Genomic DNA, 16,457 nt, shown 5'->3' on the forward strand with positions numbered 1-16,457 from the left:
GAGAGCAACTGGTCCTCCATAGTTGTCAATTTATTTGACCCCAGAGCCATTTGCCTCCAGTTTTCCCCACGGGCACCGTAGCAGATGTTTTTGTTACTAAAAAAGGTTGATTTCATCGCTTGCAGGAGAGACAATGCTAATGCCTTTGCTGTGTTTATGCTGCCACCTGGGACTGCAAGAGGGCAAGCAACATGCTCTATGTCACACTGTGAGACTGACTCAGGTTGGATTGGGTTCCCACGCTGGTCAACCAGGTCACATCTTTCACCCCACAGCTGTTGATTGGTTGAAATGATTTTACCAAGTTTGGTTCAAGGAACATTAGTGAAACACTATGTTCATAGCAGCATTGTTTGTCATAGCCAGAACCTGGAAACAACCTAAATGCCCCTTGACTGAAGAACAGATAAGGAAAATGTGGTACATTTATACGATGGAATACTACACAGCAGAAAAAAATAACGAAATCTTGAATTTTGCAGGCTAATAGAAGGACCTATAAAACATTTTGAGTGAGGTAACCAAGACCCAGAAATACAATTATCACATGAACTCACTCATAAGTAGTTTTTAAACATAAAACAAAGATAACCAGCCCACAAATCACAATCCCAGAGAATCTAGACAGCAATGAGGACCCTAAGAGAGACATACATAGATCTAATCTACATGGGATGTAGAAAAAGACAAGAGCTCCTGAGTAAATTGGGAGCATGGGGACCTTGGGAGAGGGTTGAAGGGGAGGGGAGAGGCAGGGAGAGAAGCAGAGAAAAATGTAGAGCTCAATAAAAATCAATAAAAAAAAAGAAAATTTAAATCTAGCCAAATTAAAAGTGACAAGCAGGCAATAAAATGGCTGCTGAGTATGAAAATGTGTGACATAGATGTTTTGCAGCACTGTTATCTTACAATTCAGAGTCCAGATGAATATGTCTGTTTTCACATAATGCATGAAATAGTATCTTCAGATACATGCTCAAGAAAAACTAGTCTTTTAAAAGTAAGATGTGTGAGGAAGAACTTCTGCAAAAGATTCCTTCCCTCATAATTCTTCTTAAATTCTAAGTGAACAAGACGTGAGATCATTTCTTTCTATGTTACAGTCACTAAATGTTTGGGTTTGTGGTTCCCCCAATTCAGGTTTATGTTTTAGTGACACAAAGATTTGGGAGAATTTTTTGGCTAAATGATTTTGTCAACTTTGGAATATTTTACAACTAGTGGTTTTATCTTTTATTGGGTTCTGGAGCTAAAGGGGCTTAGACAGCTGTTAATTCATTATACTTCCCAGCAGGAAGTTCTCTGCCTAGGAGGGAATAAATCCATGCTGCTTTTAATGCCCCAGAGGCACTCGCATGCTCACTCCTGAGACGTCTTCTCTGTGCCAGGGAACTCTCCCCAGTTCTCATATAAATCTTGAATTCTGCAGTTTAAGCTAATTTTCTCATTTCCCATTTGCACAGTTGACCAGAATTTTCTTTCAGCCTGCACTGAACTGCAGGGTCTCTACACCTGAGCCTCTGGACACACCTCCAGTGCTTTTGCCTGGGTCTCTTCCATCTGTCTCCATGTCTACTGGCCACCTTGGGCCACTCAGTGACTCCTACAGTGACTGTGACCTCAGGGTCCTGCTTCAACCTGATAAAAATCTATAACTGAAGTGACTTTGTCTGGCAGTCAAAGGCTGGTGAATGCCTGTTGTCTATATAGTTATTCAGGTCACCCTCTTTCAGTCACCCTGCTAGTATTTGATTTGCTTAATAAACTATAGAATTATATTTCAGTAATGAAGAATCAGGATTTCTCTGGACCTCCCAATTCAGATACTCTATCACAGGAATACAGAGGTCAAATAATGGACACAGCAACTCAGGACAGAGCACTTTAGAACTACACTGTGCAGCCTGGGCCCCAACAAACACAGGGCTAAGGAGCCCCTCTAGATCAAGAGGTGTTGAAAGTCTAAGATATCTTCCAGATTACGAAAGTTTCATTTCAGCATATAATGTAAAATGGATCATCAATAACTTTTTTTTTTAAACAGAATTTTTTTTATATTTATTTATTTATTATGTATACAATATTCTGTCTGTGTGTATGCCTGAAGGCCAGAAGAGGGCGCCAGACCTCTTTACAGATGGTTGTGAGCCACCATGTGGTTGCTGGGAATTGAACTCAGGACCTTTGGAAGAGCAGGCAATGCTCTTAACCACTGAGCCATCTCTCCAGCCCCATCAATAACTTTTATATTGAGGTTTGTAGGCAGAGACTTTTTGTTCATTTCCCAACCTCCCAGACCTAAAATAATCACACAGAAAGTATATTAATTACAACACTGCTTGGACAATGATTCTAACATATTTCTAGATTGCTCTTACATCTTGAATTAACCCATTTTTATTATTTTATATTTTACTACAAGTCTTGTGATTTGCCAGTTAAGTTCCTGGGTACCTGCCTCCCTCAGTGGCTACACGGCATCTTTCAGACTCTGCCTACTTCCCTCCAGCATTCAGTTTAGTTTTCCTGCCTAACTCTATTTTGCCCTGCCAATGGCCAAAACAGCTTCTTTATTAATCAATGATAATAAAACACATTCACAGCATACAGAGGGGAACCCCACATCAGAGGCTTCATGTACTTTATTGGTAAAACACCTTTTTTGTGTGTGCAAAACTATGGGTTCAATATCTTGCATAAAAATAATAATTGCTACATTGAAATTACATCTTGAACCTATTGGATTAAAATTATACTTATTAAAAATAATTAATATATGGGCCTGTAAGATTGCTCACCAAGTTCAGGTTTTTTCTTCCAAGGCTGGTGACCTGAATCTGATCCCTAAGTCCCACATGGTGGAAGAAGAGAACTGACTCCCACAAAATGTTCTGTTCTCTCCACATACGTATGTATGTATGTATATACATATATATATATACATACCCATAAGCAAAAGAAGTAAATACAATAAAAGAAATCAGATAATAATTAATATACTATTAAGATTTAAATATATTTTCAAAAGTATTTATTCTCTCTCTCTCTCTCTCTCTCTCTCTCTCTCTCTCTCTCTCTCTCTCTCTCCTGGCTGCATCTCAAGATGTAAGCTCTCATCTACTGCTCCAGTACCATGCTTGCCTGCCTGCCACCATATGTCTTGCCACGATGGTCATGGATTCTAACCCTTTGGAACTCTGAACCCCCACAAACTCTTTCTTCTATAAGTTCCCTTGGTCATGTTGTCTTTTTGTGGCAATAGAAAAGTAACTAAGACAACACTGCTAGGAAATTAAAATTCTACATGAGGAATTTTCTCCTGGATGCAGCTACCCTAGACCAAGCAAATCCCTCTGGGGAGTGGTGCTGATTTCCTTCTCTACCACACACTAACCTTGCTGTCCAGAAGTAGATGGTGAAGTTTCATATATTACTCCTCCCAGATGATATTTATCTAGTGACCACGCCATTATCCTGTAAACCAAGGACATCCTGGCTACACAGGGGACTACCCTCCAGTTGAAAGACTGCTGTCTAATCTCAACACTGCTGATATGTAGGCTTAGTTAAATCACTAACCTCAGGGGCTTCCCATCTCCCATCTGTTAAAGCAATCAAAGGTTTCAGCTACCCAACTACTGAAGCCCTCTTCCTGTTCTTCCTAAGAGGCCTGAGCCGGCTAACGATCCCTGTGACTCCTGTGTGGGTGCTCGTAGTCTCGGGACTTGGTAAGAAACCTTGGTTGCCTTTTAAACCATTACCTGTATATCCAACCCTTTTGACATTGTCCCAGAACACCACCAGTTCACATCTCTCGGAAGCAGGCTGCACAAAAATATATAGGATTAAGCAGGGCTTTAAAACTGAGCAGTAATGGATCCATTACAAATTATTAAGCAAAGTAAGAATTATCTTGAAGCAATAATCATCTTGTCTTTTCTTGCTAATGTTTTCTTGGAAGCCATGCGCATCTTTTCCATAGTGGCTATACTGTGGTTAGAAAGATATACTTCTGACCAATGACACCACACCACAATCGTTACGGATGCTAAGGCAGTGCCAGTGTACACGGGAGTCTGCATGCCTTGCAGCTGTTTCATTTTTCAAAGAATAACTTTAATGGATTTCCTACATGTGGATCATGAAAGTCAGGTGGGCTAGAACAGACCCTGTGGGGCAATAGTGTTTCCTAACAATCCCCATGTCTCTGGGGCTTGCCAAAGACCAACCACCTGACCGACACCCTGAACAATGCGGGAAAACTATGAGGAAGGAGGATGAGTGTTCAATGACCTGGAGCCCCAGAGGATGTGGACCATGGCATGAGGAAATGGGATTCCCAGGCGCCAGGGGGCACAGTGGGGTTCAGGCACTGCGGGGGGCTGACTGAGAGCAGGTGGAAGCCTCTCCAGGAGGTCAGTGGAAGACAAAAGAAGAGACAACATAACTCACTTCCGGTCCATCCCTGCCGCTTCCTGCCCGTGCCCACTTCCTTTCATAAGAGCTATTAAGTAAAGGCCAGAAGTAACCTGAAAAATGTGAATGTTTATAGTGAATTATTTCCCCTGTGTCTCATGGAAAGGATTACTCCAGTGGGAACCGTGGGCCACTGGATCCGCTCAGTCTTGCTACCTTTCGGGTTTTCCTGCTCCACTGTGAGGACGCCGGAAAGGGGCTACAAATGTTTGGGAAAGGATACCCTTCTGACTGGGGACCAGGTATCAGAATGAACCGTGCAGAGGAAAACACCATGGTGTTGGGAAGGGGAAACACACTCTGAACCAGAAAAACAGATGGCCAAAGAAAAGAAAAACATAAAGGGGGAAATAGAAAGAAGAGAAAGAGAGGCCAGAGGGACAGAGACCAGCGGGTCTTGGTAATAGTAAATAGCTCAGGGCACACCTTGTAACTGAAATGAGAGGGCCAGGCATTTGGCCCAAGTGTCCTCAATCTAGAATAAAGTCTCCTGGGAAGGGAGAAGCTCTAGTAGGAGTCTTGGCAGTAGCAGGTACCTCTGGTCAAAGGCTTTAACTCGAGGGCCCTGTGCGGTCACTGAAAATGTGCCTGTGCTAGTTTATGTCAACTTGACACAAGCCAGAGTCATCCAAGAGGAGGGACCTCAGCTGAGAAAACGCCTCCATAAGATGGGGCTGTAGGCAAGCCTATTTGGTGATTGAGGAAGAGAAGATGAAGTCTACCGTGGGACACTCTGATATGCTTGAAAGTCAGCTACAATAGCAAATTGTGTTACTCTTTTCCCAATAACCCAAACCTGGCCTCTTGTTCCGGCCTCCCCATATGAGACGAAGCGGAATGTCAGTGGCCACATGAATAGCAGTAAGCATCCCGTGACAGTGTTTTTTCTTATCAGTAATTTCAACTCTTCAGTCAACAGAAAGTCACCAAAGGATGGAAAGTGAGGGTCTGACCTGAGAAACATCATTAGGGAGCAACAACGCAGAGCACATACCTTCTTATGATGCTGTAGGAGTCCTACAGAGTGGGTAATAAGGATCTATAGTGATGCTGTTCTGCTGAGAGGGGAGATGAAGCTGGCTGTGGTGACATCTGGGGAGGCCGAGACAGGGAAAGGACAAGTGTCTCTTCCTGGCCTCCAATCCTTGATGTCAGGATGTCAAGGAGTTGAGCCAAATGAATGCATCCTGCATCTTCTAAATAGCCTGCCATGTGCCATAAAAGCCAGGTGTCACAAAAGCCAGGACAGGAGACGAAGGAGTAAACGCCAACCAGAAATGTCTTGAGGACTTTGGTCCCTGTACAAGGGCATCACAGGAAAAAAAGATTAATTTTGGAAAAATACGGCAAAGGTTTTGTGTTTTCTTTCTGATGTAAGTCCTACAAGACAAGATCACTCATGGATGAGAGAGAAAGGACCTCTGAGGCTAGTCAAGGCTACTCCAGATTCTTGCTGGACACAGTGACTTCCCATTGATTAATGATGGAGTTCTGTCCTTGCAGGAAAAAAAAAATTCTTAAAATAAACTCCTGTAGGACCCTGTCTTCTTCCCGGGTGAAAGGTTTTCCCTCCTTCCTTTCCTGTTTCCATGTTCCTTTCTAGGGAACATTCACTCAAGTTTCCTTCCCATTCCACAATGGAAGTTTAAGCCAACCATCCTGCTATTCATAACTGATAACATTTTTTATTTATTTTTAACAATTATTTAACTTTTAACTTATTTTATGTGCATTGGTGAGAAGATATCAGAACCTCTGGAACCAGAGTTAGAACTACAGACAATTGTAAACTGCATGTGGGTGATGGGATCCAAGCCAGGTCAGCTGGAAGAACAGCCAGTGCTTTTAACTGCTGGGTCATCTCTCCAGCACCTGCTGAGAGGATTTTTGAACCACAATGCTCAGAGAATAAATCTTCAAGAGAAACCACAAGCTTCTGAAAGGAGACAAGTTGAGGGTCCTCCCAGGTAGCGCAGGTTGTACAGAGACCTGGATGTTTGCACAAAGGCTTCTGTCTGTGTGGCTAAGGGCTCAGCCCTCAGATGGATACTTTCATGCTGCTGAACCTACTCCTCTGGCTTTTATTACTTGTTTTATTTTTTGAGATTATAATATAATTACATAATTTACGCCATTTCCTTCTTCTCCCTCCAAAGCCTCCTATATGACCTTCCTTGGTCTATTTCAAATTCACAACTCTTTCGTTTTTAATTGTTGTGACAAACACATATATCCCTGTGGTGGACATATAGTGTGCACTTCCATCTTGCTGGAATCCAGAAAATTATCTTGCAGTCCAGCATGACTTTGTCCACAGTACATTTCTATCCCGCCTCCCCCCATGTATGGAAGAATTTACTCAGTTGTTCTCTGCTTAAAGCAGTGGTTCTCAACCTTCCTAATGCCGTAACCCTTTAATAGAGTTCCTCATGTTGTGGTGATCCCCAACCATAAAATTCTTTCATTACTTCTTTATAACTGTAATTTTACTACTCTTATGAACTGTATATTAATACTTGATATGCAGGATATATGATATCTGACCCCTGTGGGTTTGTGCCCCACAGGTTGAGACTCACTGGCTTACAGTGATAAACAACTGTGCTCCAAGCTCAGCCCATTAAACAGGGTTTCTCTGGGTAACAGTCTTATTCTGTGACTCACTTTGTATACCAGGCTGGTCTCGAACTCACAGAGATCCACCCACCTGCCTCTGCCTCCTGCTAGGATTAAGAGTGGGTACCACCACACCCAGTCACTAAACAGTTTTCTAAACTCACCAGAGTCCCTTGGAGCTCAAGATATTCCCTGGAGTTCTAGAATTCACACAATACCCAATACTTTGAAAACGTTTTTGCTAGAATTCTGTCTGGTATTGCCCGCCATCTCCCTCCCCACTCCCTCCCCTTCCCCTATTCAAATATCATTTCTACTAAGGCCCTGAGCATAGTCAGGTCAGGCAAATTACTGTAGAGCACAGAGTCACAGCGTGAGGTCCAAGGCAAGTCAGATGGAAAGGTAGGATGGCAGTCACTCACCTGCAGCAAGCGCGCCATCCTCCCCTCCTCCGCTCTCAAGGGTAAAGGCTTTCATCTTTTCCAGGTGCCCTCCATCAGCTCAGATCCAGAAATGCACATTGTGGGTATTTGTTAAGTGGCTCGTGACTAACTGAACGCTTGTTATGCCTCGACCGACTTGAAAGCAGTTAATTAAAGGCAACCTCACTTATCACGGAACTTGACCCTTGTGTGCACCCACTGGCGAGAACCGTTGGAACAGATTGGAAATGCCCCATTAGGGTGCATTCGCTTTTCATAGCTGCAGAAGTCTTTGACATATTTTAATCACACACACAAACACACATTTGAGGTTAATGATTTTTTAAGACCTGCCCTGACTTGAGACTTGCATGTGTAAGGTCCTCAGTGGTTCTCCACGACTTGGCAAGGATACATAAGGCCCACAACTTTCAAGGTTTTAACATCAGCAGTTCGCAAAAATTTTAGTCTCATAATTTGTTGATATGGATCTGGGGTGTAATTCAGTAGCTCCACGTGTGCTTAGAATGCATGACGGCGCCAATCTCTAGAGAGCTGGAGGGAGGCGAAGAGAGAAAGGAAGGTGGGGGAGTCCTTGATACCTAGACAAGAGCTGGAAACCTCAAAGGTTTTGTGTAAGTGTACTGTGTCTTAACATTTAGCATATTAAGAAGTTAAACTGAAAATATTTTGTTTTTAATTATGTTATCCTTTGAAAATAACAATAATAAAACAAATAAGTTTGTTTCAACAGCAAAGCTTTTATATTAAGATGGTTAAAACAACATATTGCTGATCCATAACATTTATGAAACCAATTTTTAAAACAATTTTTAGTGAAAAAGCAGCCTAGTTTTACAATTTTGCAGATCTCTAGTGTCAAAGATAACAGAAGATAAGAAATTCCTACTTCATTTACTCTGCTCTAAGTTTTGTCAATAAATCGAAACATAGATAATTGTTTTAATTGTTGTATTCTCTTATACCAGATCTCATTGTGTGAGTGTGTGTGTGCAGTGTATGTACACATTTATATATGAAAGCCAGACTGAACAGGCATTCTGCTCCAGAAAGCAGTGTTCTTCCAGGGCCTCATCTTCAGTTTCTTCCTCCAGGTTCCTGCTTGAATTCCTACCCTAACTTCCTTGGATGGTAGACTATAAGCTGTGTGGTAAAATAAACCCTTTCTTCCTCAAGTGGCTTTCAGTCATGATGGTTTTTTTTTTTTTTTTAATCACAGAACTAGAAACCCCTAACTAAGACACCATGGGCCCCCACACCTGTGATTCTAGAATGAGAAGAAAGGAGTCCCTAGGGAAAGATGCTTTGGGCAACTATGATTCTGAGAACCACCACAGCGTTGGATGATGCAAATCACAGAAATCATCATGAAACCCAAATGGACAACGGATGAAATTTAAGAAAGCTGGGTGTGATGGTGTACATTTGTAATTGCAGCAGACAAGAGGCAGTCAGGAGGATCAGGACTTCAAGGTCAGCCTGCGCTGTGAGACCCTGTCCCAAAAAAGGGGTGTGGTGCTTTGAAAGAAAATGGCCCCCAAAGGCAATGGCACTCTTATGAGGTGTGGCTTTGTTGGAGTAAGTGTGGCCTTGTTGGAGGAAATGTGTTACTGTAGAGGCAGTCTTTGAGGTCTCATATATGCTCAAGATACCACTTAGTACATAGAGCACTTCCTGTTGTCTGCAAGATGTAGGACTCTCAGCTACTTCTCCAGCACCATGTCTGCCTGCACACTGCATATCCCACAGTAATCATAAAGGACTGAACCTCTGAACTGGAAGCAAGACACCTTAACTAAATGTTTTCTTTTACAAGAATTGCCGTGGTCATGGTGTCTCTTCACAGAATAGAAACCCTGACTAAGACAATGAGGGAGGGGGTGGGATTGCAAGGTGGGAATATGGTTGGAGGAACTTCCCTTTCTGTATTTCACAGATTCTACTTTACTTTCCAAAGCATTTGGAAATGTGGAAGGAGGGTTATGGAAGGGAGACAGGAACTGCTTCTTTGCAGCTACAGACAAATAGCACCAACCAGAAGAGAAAGACCCTTGCAAAGCTTCTCAAAACATGCTGGGCATTTTGTATCTTTAACCATTTTCAAATACTTGCAGGCAGAATAGAAATCTACATAATCATCTCATTCCTTCGCATGCCACTAATGCCACAAAGCTCTGTGGTAGACAGAGAGCTTACAAGCCCTTCTCCAGGGTCATTAAAACTGCTGCTGAGAAAATGCTAATTCTTCCAAGCCCTTTCCTAGCTCAGGCCTGTTGGAAACGCAATCCTGACTTTAAATACCCAGGTGCATGACTTCATATGTGTGCTGAATAAAGCGTCTGTGCTTGGAAAAATCAAACAGAATTAGGAAAAGCAATTGCTGGCGGAGATTTTCATTTTGTATCAGTGACATGGAGATCATTCATATGCCACGGCCTTTCAACAATTAAGCATTGTGGAATTAGGAATCTTTCTACAAAACCACCCTAGAATTCAGAGTGTTCATTTTCTTCCTCTTACCCAAGGTGAAGAGGAAAGAGCTGGTCTGAAATGAAGGCAGTGACAAGGTAAATGTGGGCGCCATTTGTTTGGTGAAAAGCACACGTAGGTTTTTGTTTTATTTTGTTTTGTTTTTCCTTACAGAAGGGAGTCAATATTTGATTTTAATTACTTACATAGTATAAGAGATGTTGAGTCTGGGTCAGGAAAACCAAATAACCTCAACAAAACACACTGAAGCCCCAGAGGGAGGCAAGCAAGTATGAAAAGGGAAAGAACAGCACAATAAGTCAACAAACAGCCTGTGTACTCAGTCCCCACAGCACTGCCTTGTCCTAGCTCCCAAACACCATGCCTGCTGGCAGGGCTCTTCAAACATCTGGAACCCCCAACATCCCAAGAGTGGCATCCTTAGGCAGGCTATACACGGCAAATTATCTAGCCCCAGGGAAATACACAATAGATACCAGGAGACTGTCCCTGGCCCTGTGGCATACAGAAATCTTTTCAGTCCTTGGGATTTTGTTCCTGACTTTCCTAAACCTTTGGGACATAGTCAAATGAGCCCACATTTGGAAAGCCTGAGACCCAATGTCATGCCTGTAGAAAGTCAATAAATGTTCAGAGGCCCTTAAAGAGTTTTTACAGCATCCCTGGGACTCTCTGCCCTCATAGAGTAACACCAGGGCATCTGCCTAATGTACTCCAAGTCTTCTGAGTCCAGCTTTACAAGCTTGGACTCCCAACCTTAACATACAACATCCTGCCATTTCCCCTAAGCACCTGCCCTTTGGTGCCTTGGTCCTCCTTCCTCTGCATTTTCGTATCTTGTGATTGTCCTCCTCATGAGTCCCCTGTTCCTAATATCCCCCCATAACCTGCCCTTTCTCCCTGCTGAGTGCTCTGAGAAGGAAGCTGGTCTGCCTACCCATGGGCAGTTGCCAGAGCTTCGCAGCCACTAGGAGCTCAGAGACCCGAGGGATGGAAATTCAGTTCCATCATCCTTTATCCTCACATCACAAACATCTCCAGTCCTCAAAGGGGCTCTTTAACCTCTTCCCTGTTCACAAAATCAGCAGGGTTTTCAGCTCTTTTTAGCATCAAGAGAATAACCAACATACACACCGAAGGTCCCGTGTTCCTGATTAGGACTTTTCTGTGTGCCTTTTGTTCAAAAACTAAGGGTCTCAGCAGCAGTTCAAGTATGGATGCTGGCTCTGACCGATTTAAGCCTCACAACACTCTCGTGGGGGGACATGGACCATGAAAATGCTCATTTTAAAAACAAGGCAATGGAGATATGAAGAGGTTAAGAAATGGGTACAGATAGCGCAGCAGAGTCTGATCTCCAAACAGGACAGAGACCGCTGGAGCCAGAACCAGCCCACAGAAAATGGATAATGAGGTGAGAGGACAAATGGCTTGGAGTTTTGGTTTATGTTAATACAGTTTTCCTTTCAAGAAAAGCGCAGAGGGTTACTTTAATCATTCATTTATGTATTTAGTGCTTATGGTTTGGGTAATTAAACAGCTATAAATAAATGCACTGTGTTCTAGAACCAAAAATGAGACATTTAATTCCAAAAGGTGAAATCTGTGAGCCTCTGTGGAACCTTCCTGGCCCCCAGTAACTGGCAATTACTAATGGATGCCTCCAGGCTGCACCCGAAGGATCCTCCACCCTCCCTGGCTAGGATGAGCTTCGATGTCTAATCCCTATTCTCAAAGCAGAATGATTACCCATGAGTAATGAGAGTCTTAGCTGGTGTGTTTGGATCCCTTCCCCCTGGGTTCCAGACTAGAGTCCTCAGTCCAAACATGCTAAGAGAGGCCAGATTAGTCCTAAGAACTCCAGGTAAAACATTGCCTACTGCCCACAAAATCCCTTTAAGCCTATCCAATACTCCCAAACTGCACACATTACCTCCCCACCCCACTACTCCTGGCTCCATACGCTGGTCTACAACTTCAGAAGAAGACTTGTACTTTATCAGAGGCCAGGTCAGATCTAGGGACCCTTAGCTCCAAAATCGCAGAGAAGACACTATACTGGTCCTGAAGACATGCTAGACATTAGAACTCTAGGCCATTTAGGTCAGAAGACGCTAGAGGAAAGAGAAACCAAGGAACAAAATACCCATCCAACAAAGATAAAAGCAGGAATCAACACCTAGACCTAAAATCATCCCAAATCCAAATACCTAAATGGCAGGGTAAAAACATAGTCAGTAGGAGAAAAGGCAATATGACATCTCCAGAGCCCAGGTACCCTACAACAGCAAGACCTGAACAATCCAATATGTCTGGAGCCCAAGAAAATGACAAAATGACATTATGAAGATGATAGCAGTCCTTAAACGGGATATGAAGAAATCCCTTAAAGAAATTGAGGAAAAGACAAGTAAAAAATTGGAGGAAACCAATAAATCCCTTTTTAAAAGCCAAGGAAAAAACAAACAAACAAACAAACAGATAAGGGAAACTGTTCAAGACCTGAAAATTGAAATAGAAGCAGTAAAGAAAACATAGAGGGAATCCTGGCAATGGCTAATCTGGATAAGAAAATATAAAATATGGTTGTAAGCATCACCAACAGCATACAAGAGAAGGAAGAGGGAATCTCAAGCAATGAAGACATGATAGCAGAAATAGATTCACCAGTCAAAGAAAACATTAACTCTAAAATTTCCTAACATAAAACATCTAGGAAATCTGGGACACCATGAAAAGATCAAACATAAGACTAATAGGAAAAGAAGAAGGAGAAGAAACCCAGCTCAAAAACACAGAGGATATTTTTGACAAAATCATAGAAGATAATTTTCCCAACCTAAATGAGAATATGCCTATAAAGGTACAAAAGGCTTACAGAACGGCAAATAGATTGAATCAGAAAAGAAAGCTGCTTTGTCATGTAATAATCAAAACACCAAGCATATGGAAAAAAGAAAAAATATTAAAAGTAGCAAGGGAAATAGGTCAAGTAACATCTAAATGCAGCCCTATTAGAATCACACCCAGCATCTCAATTAAGGACCTAAAATCCAGAGCGGCCTGGACTGATATCTTGCAGACTCTAAGAGACCACAGATGCCAGCCTAGACTGCTATACCCAGCAAAACTGACAATCATCATAGATGGAGAAAACAAGATATTTCATGACAAAATCAAAACTAACCATTATCTATCTACAAATCCAACCCTTCAGAAGGTACTAGAAAGAAAATTCCAACCCTAGGAAGTTAAATAGCCCAACAAAAACAAGGACAATAGATAATCTCACACCATCAAAATCCAAAGAAAGGAAACACTCACACTCACACACACACACACTCACACACACACTCTCTCTCTCTCTCTCTCACACACACAGTACCAACAACAGCAAAATAACAGGAATTAACAATCATTGATCATTAATATCCCTCAATATCAATGGACTCAATTCAACTAATAAAAAGACACAGGCTAACAGATTGGATACAAAAACAGACTCCGTCATTTTGCTACATATAAGAAACATACCTCAACATCAAAGATAGATATTTCCTGAGAGTAAAGAGTTAGAAAACGATTTTCCAATCAAATGAACCTAAGAAGCAAAATGATATAGCTATCCTAATATCTAACAAAATAGACTTCTAACTAAAATTAATCAAAAGAGACGGAGAAGGGCATTTCATATTCATCAAAGGAAAAATCTGTCAAGATGGTGTCTCAATTCTGAACATCTATGCCCCAATGTAAGGGCACCCGCATTTGTAAAAGAAACATCACTGAAGTTTAAATCACACGTAGAACCCCGCACAATAATAATGGGAAACTTTAACGCCCTACTGTCACTAATGGACTGACCATCCAGACAGAAACTAAACAAAGAAATAAGGGAACTAACAGATGCTATGACTCAAATGGACCTAACAGATATCTATAGAATATTTGATCTAAACACAAAAGAATATACTTTCTCCTCAGCAACTCCCTGGAACCTTCTCTAAAATTGACCATATATTTGGCCACAAAGAAAGTCTCAACAAATACCAAAAAAAAAAAAAAAAAAAAAAAAATGAAATAAACCCCTGTACCTTATCAGACCACCATGGGTTAAAGTTGGATTTCAACAAAAACAGAAACAACAAAAATTCATAGAAACTGAAAAACTCTATAGTGAGTTATCACTGGGTCAAGAAGAAATAAAGAAAGAAGTTAAAGGCTCCCTAGAAGGTAATGAAAATGGTTGCAAAAAAAAATTATGGGACACAATGAAAGTGGTGCTAAGAGGAAAGTTCGTAGCACTAAATGTTTTCATGAAGAGTTTTGAGAGTTCTAATACTAGCGACTTAACAGCACACCTGAAACCTCTAGAACAAAAAGAATCAGAAACACCTAAGAGGAGTAGACGGCAGGAAATAATCAAACTGAGGGCTGAAATCAATAAAATAGAAGCAAAGAGAGCAATACAAAGAATCAATTAAAAAAAGAGTTGGTTGTCGAGAAAAATAAGCAAAATAAACCTTTATCCAAACTAACTAAAAAAGAGAGAATATCCAAATCAATAGAATCAGAAACAAAAAGGGGACACAACAACAGACTCTAAGGAAAGAAAAAGAATCATTAAGTCATACTTCAAAAAACTCTACTCCACAAAATTCCTACACAGATTCAAGAGGGAAGGGCTTTTTTGTTAGCCACAGATTTAAGGCATCACAACTGACCATGGCTGTCCATGAATTAGAACATTTTTAAAGTCACTGAAGTTTCCAGCCTACATTCAGCTAGATGACACCCTCTGAAAGAGAAAAACGGGCTTGAACCTCTCTCCTCTATCAACTTGAAGTGACGTCAAACACGGGAGTTGTTTCATCTTGCTGAGTTTTATTTTTGCACGTTTCTTCTCTGGGGCAAAGATCTTCCAAGGGTAACCCTGTTATGTGATAAGATGTGCCTGTCTTGTTTAGAGTAAAACCTACGAGTCCCAGGTTTTATGTTGTTTTAACGGCTTGATGTGAACAGTTGATAAATAATGTGGGTTTTGTGTGCTAGCCAGTTTTCCAAAGCATGATCATTTACAATATCATCAACTTAGAATTTTTATATAAGAGTCAGTAAAACGTGTTTGAGCAGAGTGTCCCTCGGAGTGCTCATGATAATGTTATTAAACCTGAGTTATTGAGCTTGTGGGCAACATTTTCATCTAAATTAATATGATTCAGCCTGAAGGAAAAAGAACATATTAACTAAATCTCCTTGGAGAAATAGCAAATTTCAGGAGCAGAGGAAGAAAGTACAGCATGAGCCTGGGACAACTTTATATGCCAAAAGCTATAGAAAGCAAAAATATGATTCAAGGACTGAAGAGCTAGCTTCCAGGGTTGCCTGACTTTCCCTAATATGGGACAAGTCGAGCACCAAAATGCATTATTAATAGTGTGTTATATCCTATAATCCACAGAGTAAAAAAGAAATTGAATGTCCATACCTGTTGAATAAGTGAATGGAGAATGGGAGGTACTCACTTACAGTAGGATGTTATCCATTACATACAGAAAAACAACAAAAGAATAAAATTATTACCATTTTATAATGAACCTAATAATAGAGTTGCCGTTGGTTATCCCTGCAGGACTGGTCCCAGGCTCCTAGTGGGGCCATATTTGTAATTGTGTAGGGTTTGTATAGACCTGTGCACATTTTTGCACATTAAACCCTTTCTAGGTGCCTTACAATGTCTGACACCACATAAATGCTACGTGATCACTGTATTGGATCATTCACCTCATAAAGCTACATAACAGCTGCCCTAGATGACATTCGGGAGATGACACAGAGGAAACACGTACAGGTTCAAGAGAGGCGCAATTTCTCTCTGTGGCTAAGAAAATGTGACATCTGCAGATATGGAGGACGAACTGCCATAGATTCAGGCAAGTATCAATGACAGCGTAAAGTAGGGTAAGCATATGAAAAACAGTAATTTCTAGCAGATTATTTTCAAAGTATAAGGAGAAGTGATTTTTCATCAAGAGTTCTTGGGCTGGTGAGATGACTTAGCAGGCAAAAGTACTTACCTTACAAATCCAGTGACCTGAGTTCAATCCCCCAAACTCACATAAGGTAAAGGAGATAACTAACTCTACAAAGTTGCCCTCTGAGTTCCACAGGCACTCTGTGGTATATATTTAACTGCCCCTCCAACACACATACCCCATACTCTCACACAAAATCACAGTCAACAAAACCTTCAAAACCTTTAAAGAAACCTTACAGACACTACCTTATCAATGTCACTACCACTGATAGTGGGAGAAGCAGGCATAACGTACCTCCCAGTGTCATCCTGGGAAGAACATATATTTCCCGTGCAGTATTCTGCCCCAAATGGATAGCTTGTGGACGTTCACTTGTAAATGTCACACTAAATCA

Source organism: Chionomys nivalis, chromosome 15, assembly GCF_950005125.1.
Source record: "Chionomys nivalis chromosome 15, mChiNiv1.1, whole genome shotgun sequence".
NCBI lineage: Eukaryota > Metazoa > Chordata > Mammalia > Rodentia > Cricetidae > Chionomys > Chionomys nivalis.